General features: G+C 37.1%; 1 protein-coding gene and 1 long non-coding RNA gene across 2 annotated transcripts in view; both read right to left on the reverse strand.

Annotated features, from left to right (window-relative positions):
- The window catches only part of LOC137241040 (putative nuclease HARBI1), a 103,941-nt gene extending 91,646 nt beyond the window's left edge, over positions 1 to 12,295 (reverse strand). Inside the window, exon 1 of the mRNA XM_067768197.1 lies at positions 12,100 to 12,295. The gene's annotated coding sequence lies outside the window, so the exon portion shown is untranslated. The remainder of the gene's footprint in view (positions 1 to 12,099) is intronic.
- A 91-nt stretch (positions 12,296 to 12,386) lies between these two features.
- LOC137241048 (uncharacterized) overlaps positions 12,387 to 23,514 on the reverse strand; it is a 68,981-nt gene continuing 57,853 nt past the window's right edge. The window contains exons 2-3 of the long non-coding RNA XR_010949898.1: positions 12,594 to 12,734; positions 12,387 to 12,514 (exon numbers count right to left, since the gene is read on the reverse strand). This is a non-coding gene — a long non-coding RNA (uncharacterized lncRNA). The remainder of the gene's footprint in view (positions 12,515 to 12,593; positions 12,735 to 23,514) is intronic.

Here is a 23,514-nt window from a genome sequence, read left to right on the forward strand (position 1 = left end):
TGAGATGAATGATTTCATTATTAGATCCGTTAAAATATCGATACCATAAATCGTGTAGAATGCCGCTGCCTTTTCTCTGAGCTCTGCTTCCGTCAGATCCTGATACTTCCACAAAAAACTAAATTTAATCGCAATGTCGTTTACGGCCAGAACCTTACATTCTTGAAGTATGATCGACCATTGATCCCTGAACTTCTTCAACTCATCAATCAGGCTACGTATATTTTCTGTTTCCACGTCCAGTGTGGCATTTCTAGCTTGCAGTACCAGATTTCGATGGTTGATTACCGCCAACACTTTGAGCCAAATGGAGCCTAAGAGTATACACTCAAATTTCCCCATATATGATTCAATACCTTTCAAATCCGTTACCGTTTCTGAACTCAGATTCAAAAGCTTGATTTCATCAATAGCTTTCAATATTTGGGGAATTTGAGTTGCTAAAGGTTTCACACTATCCACACGAGCAGACCATCGTGTATGTGACATGCTGTGCAAGGAGCAATTAGTTTTTTCCTTGAGAATTTCCCATCTCTGAGGGCTTGCGCTAAAGATATTATACAATTTCTGCATAATACCGAAAAATGTGATGACTGCTGCTCAACATTTAACATTCATATTACTGCCTATGATAACGGCAGTCATGCAGTGGAATATTGTGCTTTTTTAAAGTGCTGTGAATCAGCTCAGCGATAGCTTCTCCTGTTTTTGCGTTACAATCGACATGCTCTAAGAAGCATTCTTAGATTTTCCATTTTCCGGAGTCCCTGTCTCATAAAACATAACGCAATATAAAAACAGTGTGCTTAATATTCGCCAAATCAGTGGTTGCATCCAATATTACTGTGTAATACTTGACGGACTTTCTCTCACCTTCTATCTTTCTAATTACTTGCCTTGCACATATTTTTATGGTCCACCTTTATGGCGATATCTCGAAAAGGCGACCTCCTATACAACTACAACCACTCCCTTTTAAAACCTTCATTAATACCTTTAATTTGATACCCATATCGTACAAACATATTCTAGAGTCACCCTTGGTCCAACTTTATGACGATATCTCGAAAAGGCGTCCACCTGTAGAACTAAACCCACCCCTTTTGAAATACTCATTAACACATTTCGTTTGATACTCATATTGTACAAACGCATTCTAGAGTCACCTTTATGGCGATATCTCGAAAAGGCGTCCACCTATAGAACTAAGGCCCACTCCCTTTTAAAATGTTTATTAACCCCTTTTCATTTGATACCCATATCGTACAAACAAATTCTAGGGTCACCCCTGGTCCACCTTTATGGCGATATCTCGAAACGGCGTCCACCTATGGAAATAAGGATCACTCCCTTTTAAAATACTCATTAATACCTTTCATTTGATACCCATATCGTACAAACGCATTCTAGAGTCAACCCTGATCCACCTTTATGGCTATATCCCTAAATGGCGTCCACCTATAGAACTATGGCGCACTCCCTCATAAAATACTCTTTAATGCCTTTCATTTGATACACATGTCATACAAACACATTCCAGGGTTACCCTCGGTTCATTTTCCTACATGGTTATTTTCCCTTATGTTGCCACCATAGCACTCAACTGAGTATGTAATGTTCGGTTACACCCGAACTTAACCTTCCTTACTTGTTATGGTAGTAATTAATTTTTCCTCTGGTGGTTCCTCTTCACTGTGATATTCGCCAAAAAATCCGAACCAAAGGGCTCCATTTGTAATTACTCCAATCTCATTTTTATTCTTTTTGTTGTCTGAGCTGGGAGGATCGAAGGGGAATCCTGCTTGTTTATTAACGCGACGCGAGAAAGTTAATTATCGCGATCTGACAGGTTCTTCTGACCAGCTAGATCTTTAGCAGTTTTGCCAAATATTGATCTAGACTGGCAGGATCGCCATGTGGTGTAACTGGCTTAAATTAAATCAAAATAGATTTTGCTGGCGCTAATGTTCAGCTCAGACATCAGATTCATAATCATTTTTTATTAAGAAATGCTTTCCCTTTTCTAGGAATTCTACTTACAATACTATTACATTATTTTTGTACAATACTTACACACTAAAAATAACTACATTCTATTTCTATATAAATATTCAGTACAATATTCTTATTAGCTAACTATGTAATAATGTTTGGCCAGTCGCACCGAAAAACCGACGCTATCGATCAGTTATGTTTATGGGTTAAGCAACTATAAATGGATATGGCTACCCGCTGGGTTCAAGGTAACTTAACTATGCCGCTATGGCTGTGTCGCTATGAGTAATTTGTGTGTGGTCGAAAGTGAAATTCATTTGCTAATGCATTTCAAGCTAGACCTATTCTGGCATGTACATAAGTACAAATATCTTGTATTGTGGTAATGCAACATTACTTTTAATGCCATAAGTCGAACAAAAATTTACCAATCTTTGTGAAATTTGGTAAGGGAATAGCTTCTATGACGGTAACTGTTTTCTGTGAAAATGGGCGAAATCGGTTGAAGCCACGCCCAGTTTTTACACACAGTCGACCGCCTGTCCTTCCACTCGGCCTTTAACACTATCGATATGTCTTTAATAAACTTAGTTCACGTACTTATCTGAACTCACTTTATCTAGGTATTAAAAATGAGCGAAATCGGACTATGACCACGCCCACTTTTACGATATCGAAAATTTCGAAAAATTAAAAAATGCCATAATTCTATACCAAATACGAAAAAAGGGATGAAACATGGTAAGGTAATTGGATTGTTTTATTGACGCGAAATATAACTTTAGAAAAAACTTTATAAAATGGTTGTGACACCTACCATATTAAGTAGAAGAAAATGAAAAAGTTCTGCAGGCGAAATCAAAAGCCCTTGGAATCATGGCAGGAATACTGTTCGTGGTATTACATATAATAATTATAAATAAATTAGCGGTACTCGGCAGATGAGGTTCTGGGTCACTCTGGTGCACATTTTGGTCGATATCTCAAAAACGCCTTCACATATACAACTAAGGGCCACTCCCTTTTAAAACCCTCATTAATACCTTTAATTTGCTACCCATATCGAACAAACATATTATAGAGTCACCCGTGGTCCACCTTTACGTGACCCTTAGTCCACAATTTCGAACTCTTATCGGATTCATAATTAAGAGCGCTTCGAAGATATTTCAGGAGTGGTTAAAAAAAAAAACGATAAAGAAATGCGTTCAAATTTAACCAAATTTTCAAATTTTAAAAAAATATTCAAATAAAACGAATTGATAGCTGAAGAAAGATAGCAATGGCAAGTTGCTCTACTTTTTATACCTTTCATGAAAACGAAATGGTATATTAACTTCGTCACGAATCCCAAAATTGTAAATCCTTAAAGGAAAATAGATAAACCCACCATTAAGTATACCGAAATAATCAGGATGAAGAGCTGAGTTGATTTAGTCATGCCCGTCTGTCTGTCTGTATGCAAACTAGTCCCTCAATTTTTGAGATATCTTCAGCGTGTGTATTTAGGTGTCCGATTAGTCATTTGTCGGAACCGGCCGGATCGGACCAATATAGCATATATCCTCCATACAACCGATTTTTCATAAAAAGAAGATTTTTCACACATCTTTCTCAATTTATGAGATTAAAGCTTCAAACTTCACCATATGTTTATTGCACATATTGTTGTCTAAAAAAATGGACGATATCGGTCATATATATAGTATACTAGAAGACCCGGCAGACTTTGTCCTGCCCTAAATTTGGCCTATATGAATACATTTTAATAAGCTTTTTCCGTCTAACTCTGCCCTCCCCCCTCTTCACTTTTTCCAAATCCTTTTATTCACTCCTCCCTCCGTCTTTTTCGCTTCATCTATCTCCATCTTCGTCTCATTGTATCTCTTTCTCAATATCCATTCCCTTCTCTCCTTTCTCTTCTCTAAATTTCTTCTCATTCTTCTGCATCCCTTATTGTCTGTCCCAGATGGTGGTATGTATTTTATTCCCGTCGCAGTCCCAGTCCCACTCCGTGTCTCAGTCCCAGTCCTAGTCCTAATCCCAGTCCCAGCCCGTCTCTGGATAATATATTACTCTGTACTAAAGCACTCATCAACAGCTTTCATTTGATATCTATATTGTATAAAAACTGTCTAGGCATTCACTGGCCCACGTTTTGGCCTATATCTCGAGACCCTAGTCACCCAGGGGTATGAAAATTACCCTCTACTAAAGCACTCATCAACAGCTTTCATTTGTTATCCATATTCTATAAACACATGCTAGGGGTACTCGGGTCCACGTTTCGGCCTATATCTAGATACCCTGTACGTCGATCGCAACCAACCGCCGTCGATAGTAACCACCGCGTGAGGTTTACGCAACTTGTGTGAAAGTTTGAACAAAATCGACCGGCGCATCTCTTCAAACACCGGCGACCAACTAACACACATTTTAGCCTTTCTGTTTATATATTAAAACGGAATAAAGATTTTCGTTGCTTTTGAAATTGGGCTTAAAAATTGCGCATGGAACAACTAAAGACTCTCCTGAATTAAAAAAAATGTCATAGTACCTCTAAATCGCGGGCTCCAAAAAATTTTCATTTCTGTCCCCTTTTTTACGGCTATAAGCATCAAATTTCATCAAAAACTTACGCTTACGTCATATATTGTTAAAATAAGTGATTCGTGTCATAGTTTTTAAATGTAGACCACAAAAAACGTGAAACTTTGCATCCTCACACAAAGTACCTACCTATTTCTACCTCCTTTATATTAGGTTGGTTGAATGTTTGTCCGCTTTTCATAAAAATTTTGCAATTGACTTTTAGGTAACTTCTCATTGAGCTACAAACGTGAAACTTTACACATAGGTGAGAACACCGTGACAATGCAACAAAAGGAAAAAAATCCGTTAGGTGGCGCACGCATCGAAATAATTAGATAAGAATTTGAAAATTTTCAGACCAGCTTTTAAGTAACTTCTCGATGAGCTAGACACTAGAAATTTCAAACTTAATTCAGAGGTCGATGACAGCCGATGACACAATACAAAAAGATTCGCTAAGGGGCGCACGGACTAAGATATTTAGAAAAATCAAACGGAACGGAGGGAATTTTTTCTTTTTTCTTTATTCATCATTAATCAAACACACAACCTTAGGTTAATTTAAAGTGTTTGAGCTTATAATTAACTTAAAAAATAACATTAAAAAATAAACTTGACAAGTGAATATGCTTAATAGATTTGTTTAACAGAGAATAACCAGTCTGAGGATGTAATAAAAAGTAAAGAAGAAGAATGTAAGAGAAAGTGCACATTGTATTTTTATTGACGAAAGTAGCTTATGAGCTCATTCTTGAAGCGCAGCGTATTTTGCATGGCTTTGAGCTTTTGGGGCAGAGCGTTCCAAAGGCGAACAAAGTAGAGAAAAAATTGACGTTCAGTAACTAGGCAGTTTTACTTCATAGTAGTTAAGTTGAACGATCAGGTGATCTATTAAGTTTAAGGCGGTCCATGAGATATTCAGGTTCTCCAGATGTAATGATCTTATGATGCAGTGTTATGCACTTTAATTGTAGCAGGTTATCGAATTGAAAGAAAAAAACCGCTTGGAGGTGTGCTCGTAACGATCAACACTATACACGTATCTGGCTATATTGTTATAGAGAACATTAAGTTTACTACGACACAAGCTATCACAGTTGGCATACAGTTCACTTCCATACAATAAGGTGGGTAACAGATATGTTTTAGCTAACAGCAGCCGAATTTTCACTGGGGTAAAGTGTTGGGTAGTACAAAGTGTGCGAAGCACGCCAACCCTTGCCTATTGCACTGTAAATATGGTTATTCCATGTCAAATTTCTATTAAAAATCATTCGAAGATTTTTTGCGGTGTTTACAAATCTTACGACTGAATTGTTTAACTTTACTTTATTGAAACTATCAAGCGATATGATTTTCTTATAGATTACTATGCACTGTGATTTATTAGGGTTTAAAAGTAGGCCATTATCACTTGCCCACTTTTTTACATGTTCTAAGTCAATGTTAAGATAACTAATGCAATTATTAACAGATAAAAGAGGACAACTGACATATAATTGCACATCGTCTGCATAAACATGAATATCACAGTACCTCAACACACTTGGAAGGTCATTAACATACAACACAAACAATAATGGACCAAGAATGGAGCATTGAGGAAAACCCTTGGAAATCGGTAGATAATTTGATATGTAGCTCCATTGCATACAGCTTGCGATCGATCACTGAGATAGGAGTTTATTAAATGTAATGTAGGAGGTGAAAAATCGAACAAGTTTTTTAACTTTACAGTACAGTGTCAATGCTTTGGAATGTTCTAGGAGCGTTAGAAAAGTAACAAAGTTGTTGTTAACGTTTAGCCGGATTTCATCATAGACTTTAATTAAAGCAGTGGTAAAGCCTCTACGGCTTCTAAAGCCAGACTGGTTACGATTTAAAAGTGAGTTGCGAGTCAGAAATGAGTTTATCTGGTTATGCATTATACGTTCAAGGACTTTGTACAGGAAAGGCAATATAGAAATTGAATTTTATGTAAGTCCTCATTGAGCTACAAGCTTAAAATTGAACAGATAGGTTAAGACACCGAGAAAATGTAAGAAAAGGAGAATCTATATGTATAAATTTCAAATTATGTATGTAGGTATAGATCGAGTTGCGTCGTAAACGGATCGACCGATCACAACCAAATTAGCACAACCCACTAGAAACCTTCCAAGGATGGTCATAGGCTAAAATCATATCGATATAAAAGGGGCGTGGCACCTCCCATGCAAAATGAATATTTGGTACTACATAACTCTGAAGGTATTCATGCTAGAACATTGAAATTCGGTAAGGAGTTATATGAGGTCAAACCCTAACACCACCAGAAAAATGTGGGGTGGGGGAGAAGGGGGCGTGGCAGCTCCCATATAAATGGAGTTTATCATACTGCATATCTCTGGATGTATTAATGGTAGGATAATGAAATTGGTAAGGAGCCATATGAGGTTAAGTTCAAACACCTCCAGTAAAATGTGGAATTGGGGAAAAGAAGGCGTGGCACCTTCCCTACAAATGGGGGTTTACAGAACTATGGCTGCCGTACAAACTTCGGTTATTATAACAGCTAAAGTATGACTACAGAGTTGTTTGGCTGTTATTCCTTTTGGCTGTTTAATAATCTTCCGCCGTTAAAATTTTGTGTTAACTTCAGTCTATCCACATCTTATATCTATCTATATATATATAAAATTCAAATTATGTACAGGGCCGTGGAGAGGGGGGGGGGGGCAGCCAGGGCAATTGCCCTCGGGCCCGGAAGGTTTTTGGGGGCCCGGCAAGGCAAGCAGTATTGACAGTACTCTAACTAGGATATCATAGATACATAAAATGAAAATCACTTAGCTAATCATAAGTATCCGATCAAATACTATGGGGCATAGTCATAGTCGAAATAAAATGTGATTTTAAGTTAGATAAACGTTTTTGACACAATTTTATAAGCGCTATCTGTCAAAAATGCTTAAACTAACTTAAAATCACATTTTATTTCGACTTCCCAACGACTTAAGTGGTCGCCATTTCCTTCAAATCACACTCCATACTACTCTAAAAAAAACGGAGAAAAAGTAAAGCGTGATTGGCTCGTTTCGAGTGCAACAAAAGAAGCGCTTTTTTGTTTTCCATGCCAGCTTTTCAGCAAAATTTCCGAAAATACCCGATCAGCTTTGACAAAGTCTTCAGATTATTCTAAAGAAAAAGGTTAGAAAAGGTTACACGAAAAAATTCCTGAACACGAAAATAGTCAAAATCATAAAACATGCTATATAGAGTGGCGCCAATATGAAATTAGAATTCGAAATGCAAGTTCAGTGGATTTTCTCTTAGCGGAAACCCTTAAAAATTAAGCAGCTCGCTGGAGAGAGATACTTCGCAGAATTCTTGATGTTGTTTTATTTCTTGGAGAAAAAGGATTGGCATTTAGAGGGGACAATTCATGGATCGGAAATCCAAAAAATGGAAACTTTCTTGGTATTTTGGAACTGATCAGCAATTATGACCCCCTATTTCATGAACATTTGGAGAAGGTGAAGGAATCTGAAACGAAAAAGAATCATCTCCAAGCATATTATTTGTCTGATGGAATACGAAATGAGTTCATAGAAATCTGTGCAAGGCAAGTAATTAGAAAGATAGAAGGGGAGAGAAAGTCCGTCAAGTATTACACAGTAATAGTGGATGCACCCCTGATTTGGCGAATATTGAGCAGACTGTTTTTATATTGCGTTATGTTTTATTAGACAGGGACTCCGGAAAATCTAAGAACGCTTCTTAGAATATGTCGATTGTAACGCAAAAACAGGAGAAGCTATCGCTGAGCTGATTTGCAGCACTTTAAAAAAGCACAATATTCCACTGCATGACTGCCGTGGGCAAGGATATGATAACGGCAGTAATATGAATGTTAAATGTTGAGCAGCAGTCATCACATTTTTGGGTATTATGCAGAAATTTTATAATATCTTTAGCGCAAACCCTCAGAGATGGGAAATTTTCAAGGAAAAAACTAATTGCTCCTTGCACAGCATGTCACATACACAATGGTCTGCTCGTGTGGATAGTGTGAAACCTTTAGCAACTCACATTCCCCAAATATTGAAAGCTATTGATGAAATCAAGCTTTTGAATCTGAGTTCAGAAACAGTAACGGATTTGAAAGGTGTTGAAGCATATATGGGGAAATTTGAGTGTATACTCTTAGCCTCCATTTGGCTCAAAATGTTGACGGTAATCAACCATCGAAATCTGGTACTGCAAGCTAGAAATGCCACACTGGACGTGGAAACAGAAAATATACGTAGCCTTGATGAGTTGAAGAAGTTCAGGGATCAATGGTCGATCATACTTCAAGAATGTAAAATTCTGGCAGGGAGTATAGGAGTTGTGAATACCTTCGCAGAGAAAAGAAGGAAGATAAGAAAGCGCCAGTTCGATGAATTACCTGGCGAATCACTTGAGTGTGATTCCAAAATTTAATTCAAACAGCAAGTTTTTTGCGTTCTTTTGGACTGCTTGATTGGTAACATGACAAGACGTTTCGAAGCCGTAAATTACATTACGATTAAATTTAGTATTTTGTGGAAGTATCAGGATCTGACGGAAGAAGATCTCAGAGAAAACGCAGCGGCATTCTGCACGATTTATGGTATCGATATTTCTACGGATCTAATAGATGAAATCATTCATCTCAAAGCCATCCACTTAGCAAATTTGGGATGTGATTCGCTGCCACCATTTCAACTTCTAAAGAAATTTCATTACTTGAAGATGGAAGTCTTATTTCCGAACATCTGCATAGCATTAGGAATATTTTGCACACTTCCAGTCAGTGTGGCTGAAGGGGAGCGTTCTTTTGGTCTATTGTCTCGCGTGAAAAATTTTTTACGTTTTACTATGAGCCACAATCGCTTGGCAAGCCTTGGAGTTGGAGTCCAGCCTTGCTCGCAGCATTAGTTTTGAATCGGCAATTTCCATATTCGCAGACCAAAAAGCATGGAAGGTTTTCCTTGGCTGATTCAAGCTCTGAAAATGTACATATTTAGAAAAAGTTAATGTAGGCAAATCAAACAATGAAATCTAACATTTCATTTATGTAAGTGCTCCAGTAAATCTTATTTTATATGAAATAAAACTGACAATGTGAATTGAAAAATTTATGTATGTTATGTTATTTTTTTACTGAATTGAGTTTATTTTTCACATTATTATTGTCGAGGCCAATACTCGTATTTTGACACCTCTCTCGATATTTTTGCTAGCGTATTAGCAGTTGACCCCTCAACTAGACTTTTACCGACAATTCAAACACCACTTTTCTTGTAATTAAAAACTCTTTAAGAGCACATTTTTTATTTCTGTGAAATAAATTTCTATTTTTAAAATTGTTGCAAAAACCGTGCAAAAAAATTGTTCTTGAGCACATTTTTGCACGCAAGGAAAAGCACATACGCAAAATTTTACTCTCTATGATATTCCGTTGAGAAAACAATGGCCCGCAGTATTGAACATTTGAATATTTTTTTTCTTTGCATATTTCATTTTTGTTCTGTAAAGTTTTTGAAAAATAAAATTGTCCCTATTTTTGTAGACCACTGGTACGATGGTTGCTATTTATATTCTGAGCCGAATAATAAAAAGACAGTAATTTATTATCGAAAATGGCTCGAAGTATTATCCATGACAATCAATAAACTTTGCGTGCATTTTCGTAGCAATTTTTACACTCCGATTGAGGTATTGAGGATTGAGCTTTTGTCAAATTATGCGGGATTCAACGCAAACAAATTTTTTTCACAGCTAAAAATGCGTGCAATATCTTATTGATGCTCGTCATACTAATGCCCAAGGATACCTCAATCTCACGATAAGTCGTAAGACGATCTTCCGATATATGTTCGTGCACAGCGTCAATGTTTTGTTGCACAACAGCTGATTTTGGACGACCTTCACGACTTTCGTCGCTGAGCGAACGGCCGCCATGGAGGAATTCGTTATACCAGCGTTTAATAATGGCAAAGGATGGGGCTTCATCACCAAAAGTGGAAGTAAGTTGTTCAAAGCACTCCTGTCTTGATAATCCACGCCGAATGTCGCAAAAAATCATCGCACGAAAATTTTCACGAGTTAATTCCATTTTTTCGCTGAGATATAATTTTTAAGTTACTGTAAACAACACAAGTTGCGCTCAAATATCAAAATTTTCTTAAAAAGATTATGCTTAAATACGTCAAACTTTCAATTGAAAACGTCAGATGGCGCCGGCGAACAATTACTGTTGCTAAGGATCAAAATATAAATAGCAATCCTCGTATATTTTATTATTTACATATTTTAAAATCTCTGCATAACTGGCTACTCAAATTTAATGTATTATCTTGATTTTAGAAATGAATATTAATATGTAGTCTGATTTTCTGTATAGAAAGAAAAGCTGATTTGAAAACACAAATGTGCCATTCATGGCACTTCAATTTAATAACCGCGAGCAAAAAACAAACCTTTCTTCTATTCTCTGCCCATTCGCGATAGCCGTTGTCCCTGTCAGCTATTATTTGACAGGTAGGTATGGCATTGGAGGAATAGAAAGATTCTTCACTTGTATGAATTCACAATACTTCAAACACTATCCAACCTTTTACAAATTTTGTAAAACTTACAGTTCGGAGCATGATACAAAATAGAAGGTATTTCCACTCACAATTTTTTGACGTATTTGGGGAAAAACACTCTCATAACTAGTGGCTAACCTGCAGAGCTACAGGGTAATGTTCTCCCTAAAAAATGGTTTAACAATTCCCTCCTAAAGCGCAACGCTGTAATTATACGACAAATCAAAACATAAAAAATGAGGACTTGTAGCCAATTTATCAAGCAATTGCGGTGTCGGTTTATAAGGACCTCCCTTGAGCAAGCAATTGACAAATGTGCATGTTTTGTCAAAATGTTCTTAGCAAACGTGCGGACATTTAAAAAGGCTATATTCCTTTGCTTTGCATACTTCGAAAAAAAAAACCTTCGCAAAGTGGTACCACCACTATTACGTGTTTTATTATATTTTCGTGAAAATAATTTAGTACTGGAATCTCACATTTGAATCCAATTAGAGAACCATACTGAAGTACAAGTTGGGAACTATCTTTTTTTGAACTTAAGTAACAGCATTTTTCGCTTTAAAAAATTCCGTTCTTTGCTGGAAACGGTATTATGCTCAAGTTGAGCCACTGTTTCAAACAACAGCTGTGATTTTGAAAGTATGCTAGTTATCAACATGAGCTCTAATGGTACTCAAGCTCAAAATCTTATTCGGGTATATTTGAAGCCCTTGGGAACGAATGTAAATAACTGATAAGTTAACTGAATTTAACACTGCCAGATAAGCCGCTTAAGCTCAGCTTAAACTTAAGTTACAGTAGACTGAAAAACTGCACAATAAGTTTTGGCTTATTTGACTGACAAACTGAGTTCAACTTGTACTGAAACACCGGTCCTAAGGTTCACATTGCACTTAGTTAATAAGAAACTTACCCTAATGTCATCAAAAGCGCCCTTTACATCCAGTCCATATGTTTTGGGATCATAGTAATGATATTTTTCAACGGGAGTCCAGTGTGTTCGAAGATTGGCACGTGGTTACGCCAAGTGGGTGTGGGTACACTCAGAAAGAAATTTCTCCCGATTGAAGAAAAATGGGAATGAAATGGCACTTAAGAAATTTTTTCCTCATTTGCATGGCCAAATTTCTTCAAAATGAGGAAAGATTCTCCAAATTTAGGAATTTTTCCTCATTTTGAAGAAATTTTGGCCATGCGAAGAGGAAAAAATTTCTTAAGTGCCATTTCATTCAAGTTTTTTCTGAGTGTACATAAACTTCGCGATTGCCTTGCCAGAATTTGCTAAGAAATGCAACTCCTATATGTAGAGCACCAGTGCCACTAATAGACTGTTGAATAAAACCAATTGCATTAATTTTGACAAATTCATTTATAAATTTGTAGCTTTTACTTGTTGTATTCTCTTACCTGCGTTGTGGCATTATGTTTTCCCTTTAGGCGTTCCGAATCCTTGCCTAGCGCCAACTCAATCGCTTTGTTATAGAAATCGGGTATAATAATTGTAGCATATTCCTTGTCTAGTTGTTTTGCAACAATGCGTTTTTTAGCCTAAAATAAAAATTAAAAATAAATAACTTTAAATTTAGTAACTAAGTATTTTTATTATATTTACGTCCATAAGATATGTAGCTCTAAACTATGCAGGGTATCTCTCCAGAAAATCTCTGTGCAGGCATGGCTAGGTTCGGTCAATAAAGGCGTCCCATAGACTGAATTTGCTATGCCATAAAAATGTGTTTTGCCGACCAATCCTTAAACCCAATCATGTGCCAGGACTTATGTTGTACAATAGTTTTGACGTCTTTGCAAATACTAGTAGGTTCCTAGGACCCACCTTAGTTGCTGCGTTGCGATCTGATAAGTCTGCCATCTATAGTAGACGAAGCTTTGAACTCGCGAGCGCAACGAATGCAAAAAGTGCACTTCCCACATCTGTTGTCATTGACTAGGCCTAATTTATAAACATGCTACGCCAGAAGGCAATGCTCTTGTAGTAAACACCTAATAAGTCTCAATTCCTCTCGCTTTAGAGATAAGAACAGTTTGTTAGTCCTATATCATAAGGCGTAGAGTTTTTTAAGGCAAAGCAGAATGCTTTCTTAACAAGCGTAAAACTGGCTAGGCAGTCGTTTATATATAAAAACAAGTAAGGAGGGCTAAGTTCGGGTGTAACCGAACATTACATACTCAGTTGAGAGCTTTGGAGACAAAACAAGGGAAAATCACCATGTAGGAAAATGAACCTACGGTAACCCTGGACTGTGTTTGTACGACATGGGTATCAAATGGAAGGTATTAAAGGGTATTTTAAAAGGGAGTGGCCATAGTTCTGTAGGTGGACGCCATTTCGGGATATCGCCATAAAGGTGAACCAGGGGTGACTCTAGAATGTGTTTGTACGATATGGGTATCAAATTAAAGGTATGAATGAAGGTTTTAAAAGGGAGTAACCCAGAACATCATCTGTCGGGTGCCGCTAATTTATTTATATATGTAATACCACGAACAGTATTCCTGCCAAGATTCCAAGGGCTTTTGATTTCGCCCTGCAGAACTTTTTCATTTAGGTGTCACAACCATTTTACAAAGTTTTTTCTAAAGTTATATTTTGCGTCAATAAACCAATTCAATTACCATGTTTCATCTCTTTTTTCGTATTTGGTATACAATTATGGCATTTTTTTCATTTTTCGAAATTTTCGATATCGAAAAATTAGGCCTGGTCATAGTTGGATTTCGACCATTTTTTAATACCAAGATAAACTGAGTTCAGATAAGTCCAAAATTTTACTAATTTTTTATTCTACATCATAAGGTCAACCCACCTACTAAGTTTCATCGCTTTATCCGTCTTTGGTAATGAATTATCGCATTTTTTCGGTTTTTTTTTCTAAATTTTCGATATCGAAAAAGTGGGCGTGGTTACAGTCCGATTTCGTTCATTTTAATTAGAGATCTGTGATGAGTGCCCAGGGACATACACACCAAATTTCATCAAGATACCTCAAAATTTACTCAACTTATCGTGTTTACGGACGGACGGACGGGGGACGGACATAGCTAAATAAATTTCTTTTTTCGCCCAGATCATTTTGATATATAGAAGTCTATATCTATCTCGATTAGTTTATGCGGTTACGGATTACCGTTATGCGAACAAAGTTACAGAGTACTCTGCTCAGCTGAGTATAAAAAGATGATGACTTAAATCAACTTGTATCTGATTCTTAAGATCTAAATTTAAAACTAATTAGTATTCCCATTTTAAATTTTAATATTTGGTATCAAATTTCAGGAGAAACTCCTAGGCCATTTGTACCGAGTAATTTGCGAAAAACAGTATTTGATATTTTACATAGAATAGCTCATCCGGGTAAAAGAGCTACACGACGGCTCATAGTTAAAAAATATTATTGGCCTAATATGAATAAGGATATTAATATTTGGTCAAAAGAGTGTCTTTACTGTCAAAAGTCCAAAGTTTATCGTCATACAAAATCCCCTGTTGTCAAAGTTCAAATTCCCAAGAAAGGATTTGAACACATCCATTTAGATATGGTTGGACCATTACCTGTTTCAAAAGGACATCGCTATATTTAAAAGATTATTGAAAGATTTACCCGTTGGCCTGAGGCATATGCATTAAAAGATATTTCAGCAACTACAATTGCAAATAAGTTTTTTAGAGAACATATTTCTCAGTTTAGAGTTTCGTTAAAGATAATCAAATGATCAAGGTAGTAAATTTACATCGAAATTGTTTTCAGAGTTAATTAAATTACTTGGTAGTCACCAAATTATAACATCCGCATATTACCCTCAAGGAAGTGGTATGGTTGAAAGGTTTCATAGACAATTAAATACTACTATAATAGCTAGAGAGGACATAAATAATTGGTATGACGAGTTACCTGTCATATTACTTGGTTTGCGATCTATTTACAAAGAATACATTTCGGCTACACCAGTGGAAATGGTTTCCGGTCAGGATTTACGTTTGTCAGGGGAACTTGTTGTGCCGTCAGCTAAAAATTTCACATCAAATGAAATTTTAAGTAATTTACGTGTACATTTTCGAAATGTTAGATCAAATTTAAGTCATCATAAAGATTCTGATACTGGAATTTACGTTCCAAAAGATCTTCAAACTTGTAAATTTGCATTTGTTCGAGCCATTAATAAACATTTATTACAACAACCATATGAAGGACCTTACAAAATTGTGGAAAAAGATCATAAATGTTTTAAACTTGAAATAGATAATAATATTAAAACTATTCCTATTGATAGATTGAAACCTGCAATAATTGAAACAACAGACACAAACAACACCAAGAATTTACATAAAAAGATAGTTACGTTCAATTTGTTTAATGTTAAATTTTCTTGAAGGGGGAGTAATGTAGGGTTCTTATTATTTTTATTTTATTTTATATTTTAGTTACTTTGAACTTTGTAATTTTAAAATGTTTTATCAATATTTTAATTTTCAATATCGATTTTTCAATTTTCAAAAATTTTCATTATGGTGAAAAATTTAAAAACATATTGACGCATACATTTAGGCCTATTCTTTATTGAATAAAAGTTTCTTTATATATAAATTAAAAGTGGTTTCAATCTCCACACCGACATTACCGTGACGGGATCCCGTACGGATCCCGAAAACCAACCAGAAATGATGCTGAAAGGGTTCACAAATGATCCCGAAAAAGTCCCGAAATTACCCTGACGGGATCCCGGACGGATCCCGAAAACCATCCAGAAATGCTGCCAGAAGGGTCCCCAAATGACCCCGAAATAGTCCAGAAAAATTCCCGAAATTACCTAGACAGGATCCCGGACTGATAACGAAAACCATCCAGAAATGATGCTGGAAGTGTCCCCAGATGATGCCGAAAAAGTCCCGACATTACCGTGACGGGATCCCGCACGGATCCCGAAAACCATCCAGAAATAATCCCGAAAGGGTCCCAAAATTAATCCGAAATAGTCTCGAAATGACCATGACGGGATCCCGGGCGGATCCCGAAAACCATCCAGAAATGATGCCGGAAGGGTCCCCAAATGATGCCGACAAAGTCACGACATTACCGTGACGGAATGTGACCCTGACGGGATCCCGGAAACCACCCAGAAATGATTCTGGCAGGGCCCCCAAATGATCCCGAAATGACCTTGACGGGATTCCGAAAATCATCTAGAAATTATCCCGTAAGAGTCCCGATATGACACTGACATAGTCCAGAAAAACTCCCGAAATTGCCCCTACGGGATCCCGAACGAATCCCGAAAACTATCCAGAAGTGCTGCCGGAAGGGCCCCAAATGATCCCGAAATAGTCCCGAAAAAATTCCCAAAAAGACTCTGACGAGAACCTGAAAAAGTTCCGAAATGCCCCGCACGAATCCCGAACATCATCCAGAAATGATCCTGGAAGGGTCCCAAAATGATCCCGAAATAGTCCCGAAATGACCATGACGGAATACTGGACAGATCCCGAAAAGCATCCAGAAATAATGCCGGAAGGGTCTTCAAATGATGCCGAAAAAGTCCCGATATTACCGCGACGGGATCACGCATGGTTCACGAAAACCATCCAGAAGTGATGACGGAAGGGACCCCAAATGATCCCGAAAAAATTCCCAAAATTACGCTGACGAGATACCGAAAAAGTTCCGAAATGACCCGCACGAAACCCGAATGTCATCCAGAAATGATCCCGGAAGGGTCCCGCGCTGACCCCGACGGAAATACAAATAAGATGAAGGTAATTATAAAAGCATGTTAATAAGGCAGCAGGCGCGTTGAAGCGAATGAAGAGTTACAAACTAACATACAGGTAAAGCTAATAAAAGCGTGTTAATAAAAACGTTAAGCTAATCGTTTATCAAAAAATTTCCACCGTTTCCGTTGAAACACTTCGAAATATTATCGATAAAGAAATTATCACGATAAATTGTATCTCGTTTTTAACCGAAACGAAAAGCTTTCGTTAACGTTAAAAACGTTAACAAAAACGTGATATTTTATGTTTGAATTGTGCTGGCAATGCTATAGCCATTGTGAAGCCGTAAGGTGGTAACAGCGAGCGGACATACACACAAACTCCATGTAATTTGTTTGTGTAATTCGTTGGTGGTAATGTCAAAAATACTCTGAGAAATGTTCGTACTGTCAAAATTCATGATAAAAGTTGCAATCAGATTGGCTAATGCTTTCACCTTTAATGATTCCGCCAGCAATCAGCTTTGCCAGCATAGTTTGAAATTAATAATCAACCTAAACGATTTGATTTCGTTTTGATATGGCAGAACACGAAACAAAATCATTTCGTTAATTTGACGTTCTTAACGTTAATAAATGAAACGAAATGACTTTGTTTCGTTTATTAACGTTAATTACCGTAACGAAATGATATCGGTTCGTTGGTTAAGCATGCCTGATAAAAACAATTGAAGGAAGGTGAATGGGGAGAGGAGAAGGAGAGCACCACTGATCGTTTTTGAAAAACAGGTTAGATCTCGATCTGTATGAGCCAAAAATTATTGATTTAGGAGAAAATTTATTTCGAGTAATAACAATTTATAGATTTTGCAACAGAGGGGTGAGTTAGGCTGGGGCAGATTTAGACTGCGGAGGAGGGTGTCACTGCCCACTTTGTAAGCCCTCGACTTATTTGACCAGTTGAGTTTGTAATATTGGTGAAGGTCAGTATACTGAAAGTCATAATGTGTAAAAATTATTGAAAAGTAATTGTTCGAGGAGTCGTTGATCCCCACCCCCTTTCCATTTTCGAAAAAAGAATTCGCCAGTTGACTATTCTCTATATGTGTCCTAAATTTCATCAAAATCCGTGAAGCCGTTCTGGCGTGATTCAGTGACAAAGACAAAAAATATAAATAAATTGTAACTGTTCCTAGGGGGCGGGGACCCCCCTTTCCAATTAAAAAAAAAATTCGCCAGTGGACTATTGTCAATCTGTGTCGCAAATTTCATCCAAATCCGGGCAACCGTTCTGGCGTGATTCAGTCACAAAGACGAAAAAATACAATAATTAAATTATAACTGTTCCTAGGGGCGAGAACCTCCCCTCTTTTCAAAACATATAGCTAGTAGATCCTGCTAGACTATTGGCTATATGTGTGCCAAATTTCATCCCAATCCGTCCAGCCGTTCTTGCGTGATTGAGTCACAAACACAAACGTCTGGACATCCAAACATCTAAACTTTCGCATTTATAATACTACTAGCTTTTACCCGCGGCCCCGTACGGAAGGAGAAAATAAAATATATGGGCTATTCACGTTAGCCTGTTTGTCAAGTTATCTGTTTAAAACTATTTCTGTATCATGTATTTTCTTTTTGTAATAGAGTAAAAAAAATGAGCTGATAACCTGATAGGATCCCCAAATGTTCCCGAAATTATACAGAAAAAGCCAAAAAATGACCCCGACAGCATCACGGACAGATCCCGAAAACCATCCATAAATGCTCCCGGAAGGGTCTCCAAACGATCCTGGAATAGTCCCGAATTGACAACGCCGCGATCCTAGACGGATCCAGAGAAACACACAGAAATTATCCATGCAGGGTCCCCAAACGGTCCCGAAAAAATTCCGAATTAATCCTGGCGGGCTTTTTTTTTTGTAGCGATGTAAACTAATTTCTATATTCCTATAGATGCAGTCTAAAGCTAATTAAATTACCGAATATGTTAAAGATGAACACACGTTTAAATCTGATTAAATTAATGACTCATTAACACTTAATACAAGATCTTAATTACGTCAACCCACTTAGCTTGGAGCAGTGTCGTTGCTCAAAATTTAATGCACTGCCCCCAACTATGGTTTTGTGGCAGAATACAATAAAACATATTAGCAGTTTGAAAACAGGTAGAACTAATTAAGTGTGCCTTTGTACTTTTCTCTATTTATTCATTAAAAATACAGATATTGTACAAATATTACATAACCGTTCTCAAATTAATAAACCTATTCAATTTTGCAAACACTTACGCATATAAAAACAAGAAAGGAAGGCTAAGTTCGGATGTAACCGAACATTACATACTCAGCTGAGAGCTTTGGAGACAAAATAAGGGAAAATCACCATTTAGCAAAATGAACCTAAGGTAACCCTGGAATGTGTTTGTATGACATGTGTATCAAGTAAAAGGTGTTAATGATTATTTAAAACGTAGTGGACGCCTTTTCGAGATATCGCAATAAGGGTGGTCCAGGGGTGACTCTAGAATGTGTTTGTACGATATGGGTATCAAATTAAAAGTATTAATGAGGTTTTTAAAAGGGAGTAGCCCTTAGTTGTATATGTGAAGGCGTTTTCGAGATATCGACCAAAATGTGGACCAGGGTGACCCAGAACATCATCTGTCGGGTACCGCTAATTTATTTATATATGTCATACCACGAACAGTATTCCTGCCAAGATTCCAAGGTCTTTTGATTACGCCCTGCAAAACTATTTCATTTTCCTCTACTTAATATGGTAGGTGTCACACCCATTTTACAAAGTTTTTTCTAAAGTTATATTTTGCGTCAATAAACCAATCCAATTACAATGTTTCATCTCCTCTTTTCATATTTGGTACAGAATTATGGCATTTTTTCATTTTCGTAATTTTCGATGTCGAAAAAGTGGGCGTGGTCCTAGTCGGATTTCGGCCATTTTTTATAGCAAGATAAAGTAAGTTCAGATATGTACGTGAACTAAGTTTAGTAAAGGTATATCGATTGTTGCTAAAGTTATCGCGTTGACGGCCGAACAGAAGGACAGAAGGTCGACTGTGTATAAAAACTGGGCGCGGCTTCAACCGATTTCGCCCATTTTCACAGAAAACAGTTATCTTCATAGAATCTATGCCCCTACCTTTCACAAGGATTGGTAAATTTTTGCTCGACTTATGGCATTAAAAGTATTCCAGACAAATTAATTTAAAAAGGGCGGAGCCACGCCCAATTTTGAATATTTCTTTTATTTTTGTATTTTGTTGCACCATATTATTACTGGAGTTGAATGTTGACATAATTTACTTATATACTGTAAAGATATTAAATTTTTTGTTAAAATTTGACTTAAAAAAAATTTTTTTTAAAAAGTGGGCGTGTTTATTATCCCATTTTGCTAATTTTTATTTAGCTCACATATAGGAATAGGAGTAACGCTCTTGTCAAATTTCATCATGATATCTTCAACGACAGCCAAATTAAAAAGTGGGCGGTGCCACGCCCATTTTCCAAAATTGCTCTAATTTTCTATTTTGCGTCATAAGGTCAACGCACCTACCAAGTTTCATCGCATATTCCGTGTTTTTTGAATTATCGCACTTTTTCGGTTTTTCGAAATTTTCGATATCGATCTGAGATGAGTGCCCATGAACCTACATACCAAATTTCATCAAGATACCTCTAAATTTACTCAAGTTATCGTGTTTACGGACGGACGAACGGACGGACGGACATGGCTAAATGAATTTCCTTTTTCACCCAGATCATTTTGATATATAGAAGTCTATATCTATCTCGATTAGTTTATGCCGTTACGGATTACCGTTATGCGACAAAGTTACAGAGTACTCTGCTCAGCTGAGTATAATAAACAAATAGAAGGAATTTTCTTCTAATTAGTTTGATAGAACAAAAGCTGTTTGTTAAATTTTTATTATTCTTGAAATTTTATCAGGTAATTTGGCCAAAAATTTCCTCAAGCTGTGTATAATGGACCGGGTGTATAAAATAATTAGCAATTACTTCAATTCATTTAACCTTGATTAAAAGTATTCTTATTCCCCAAATGATCCCGAAATAGTCCCCGACGGGATCCCAAACCCATCCAGAAATCAACCCGGAAGGGTCCCTAAATGATCCCGAAATATTCCAGAAAAAGTACAGAAATTACCACGACGCGATCCCGGATGGATCCCGAAAACCGTCCAGAAGGGATGCCGGAAGGGTCCCCAAATGATCCCGAAATAGTTGCGAAAACGTCTCTGACGGATCCCAAGCACCATCCTGAAAATATCCCGTAAGGGTCCCTATTTATCACAATTATCACTTTAATAGGTAGGAACTCAATACATACTTACGTGAAATCAAACTTTACTTTTATAGGTAGACTAGCAGACCCGGCAGACGTTGTTCTGCCCTAAATTTGGTATATCCGCATACATTTTAATAAGCTTTTCCGTCTAACTCTGCCCTCGCCCCTCTACACTTTTTCCTAATCTTTGTATTCGCTCCTCCCTCCGTATTTTTCGCTTCATCTATGTCCATCTTCGTCTCATTCTATCTCTTTCTCAGTCTCCTTCTCTCTTTTCTCTTCTCTCAAGTTTTTCTCATTCTTCTTCATACCTTATTGCCAGTTGCAGAGGGTTGTATGTATTTTGTTCCAGTCCCATTCCGAGTCTCAGTCCCAGTCCCACTCCGAGTCTCAGTCTCAGTCCCAGTCCTAAACCCAGTCCCAGTTCGTCTCTGGTCTACTTCCCGGAAAAAAGCCTCGTAAATACTAATATAGGCAAATTTATATACCAAATTTCAGGCAAATCGAATAGAACGTATGTAAATAGGTATGTGGGTATTATTAATTCATGCCTTTGTTTCGGCTTGGCATGCATATTTATCAGTTTTGTCAGGTTGAAGCGACTAAATTATCACAATGAAAATTACTTAAAAGCTCTCAGCAACCCCTAGTCAACAATAGGTATGAAAACTACCCTGTAGTAAAGCACTCATCAACAGTTTTCATTTGATATCCATATTGTATAAACATTGTCTCGGGGTAGCCGGGTCCACGTTTTGGCCTATATTTCGAGACCCAAGACCCCCAGCGGTATACAAAATTATCTCTAGTAAGGCACACATCAACAGCTTCAATTTGATACCCATAATGTAAAAACGCATACTAGTGTTACCCTGATCCACGTTTTGGCCTATATCTCGAGACCCTAGTCACCAATAGGTATGAAAACTACCCTGTATTAAAGCACTCATAAACAGTTTCCATTTGATACCCATATTGTACAAACACATCTTGGAGTTACCCGGGTCCATATTTTGGCCTATATTTCGAGACCCTAGTCATCCGATATCAAAGTACTCAATATACAAACCTTACCCGTGGAAAAATACATATATATACCAATTTTCATAATAATCGGTCCAGTAGTTTTTGAGTTAATCGATGACATACATACACACATTCATTTTTATATATATAGATTAAAAAACTTGTATAAACCACCCATACTTATTTACAAATTATTCTAAATGTGAATTTCATATATGTAACTAACGCAATTGACAGCGTATAACTTACAAACGTTAAGCTATCTTCTCACACAAAATGTATTTTTTCGAAAAACCTCTATTTTATTTTATAAATACGCCATCAATAAAGACGAAAAAAAAAAAAATTTTCCCGAAAAACTCCAGAAAAAGTACCGAAATTACCACGACACCATCCCGGACGGATCCCGAAAACCATCCAAAAATGATGCCGGAAGGGTCCCCAAATGATCCCGAAATATTATAGAAAAAGTCCCGGAATTACCCAGACAGGATCCTGAACGGATACCGAAAATTTTCCAGACATGATGCTCGAAGGGTTCACAAATGATAACGAAAAAGTCCCGACATTACCGTGACGGGATTCCACACGGATCCCGAAAACCATCCAGAAATAATCCAGGAAGAGTCCCTAAATGATCCCGAAATATTCCAGAAAAAGTACCGAAATTACCACGACACGATCCCGAACGGATCCCGAAAACTATCCAAAAATGATGCCGGAAGGGTCCCCAAATGATCCCGAAATATTATAGAAAAAGTCCCGAAATTACCCAGACAGGATCCTGAACGGATACCGAAAATTTTCCAGACATGATGCTGGCAGGGTTCGCAAATGATAACGAAAAAGTCCCGACATTACCGTGACGGGATTCCACACGGATCCCGAAAACCATCCAGAAATAATCCAGGAAGAGTCCCTAAATGATCCCGAAATATTCCAGAAAAAGTACCGAAATTACCACGACGCGATCCCGGACGGATCCCGAAAACCATCCACAAATGCTCCTGGAAGGGTCCCCAAATGATCCCGAAATGACCCTGACGGGAATTACGTGTATATGATATATTTATCATTAATATAATATTTTAGTATGACGACAAAAGCTTGTGCTTTATTGAAACAAAATCTTATAACTGAAATTACAAAACGTTATTTTTAATAATGAAATTGAAGTTAAAGGCAAAGCTAATATAAATTAAATGTTAACAATTCTGTTAATGAAACATAATGTAACTTC

This window comes from Eurosta solidaginis, chromosome 2 (genome assembly GCF_040869045.1).
Source record: "Eurosta solidaginis isolate ZX-2024a chromosome 2, ASM4086904v1, whole genome shotgun sequence".
Taxonomy (NCBI): Eukaryota; Metazoa; Arthropoda; class Insecta; order Diptera; family Tephritidae; genus Eurosta; species Eurosta solidaginis.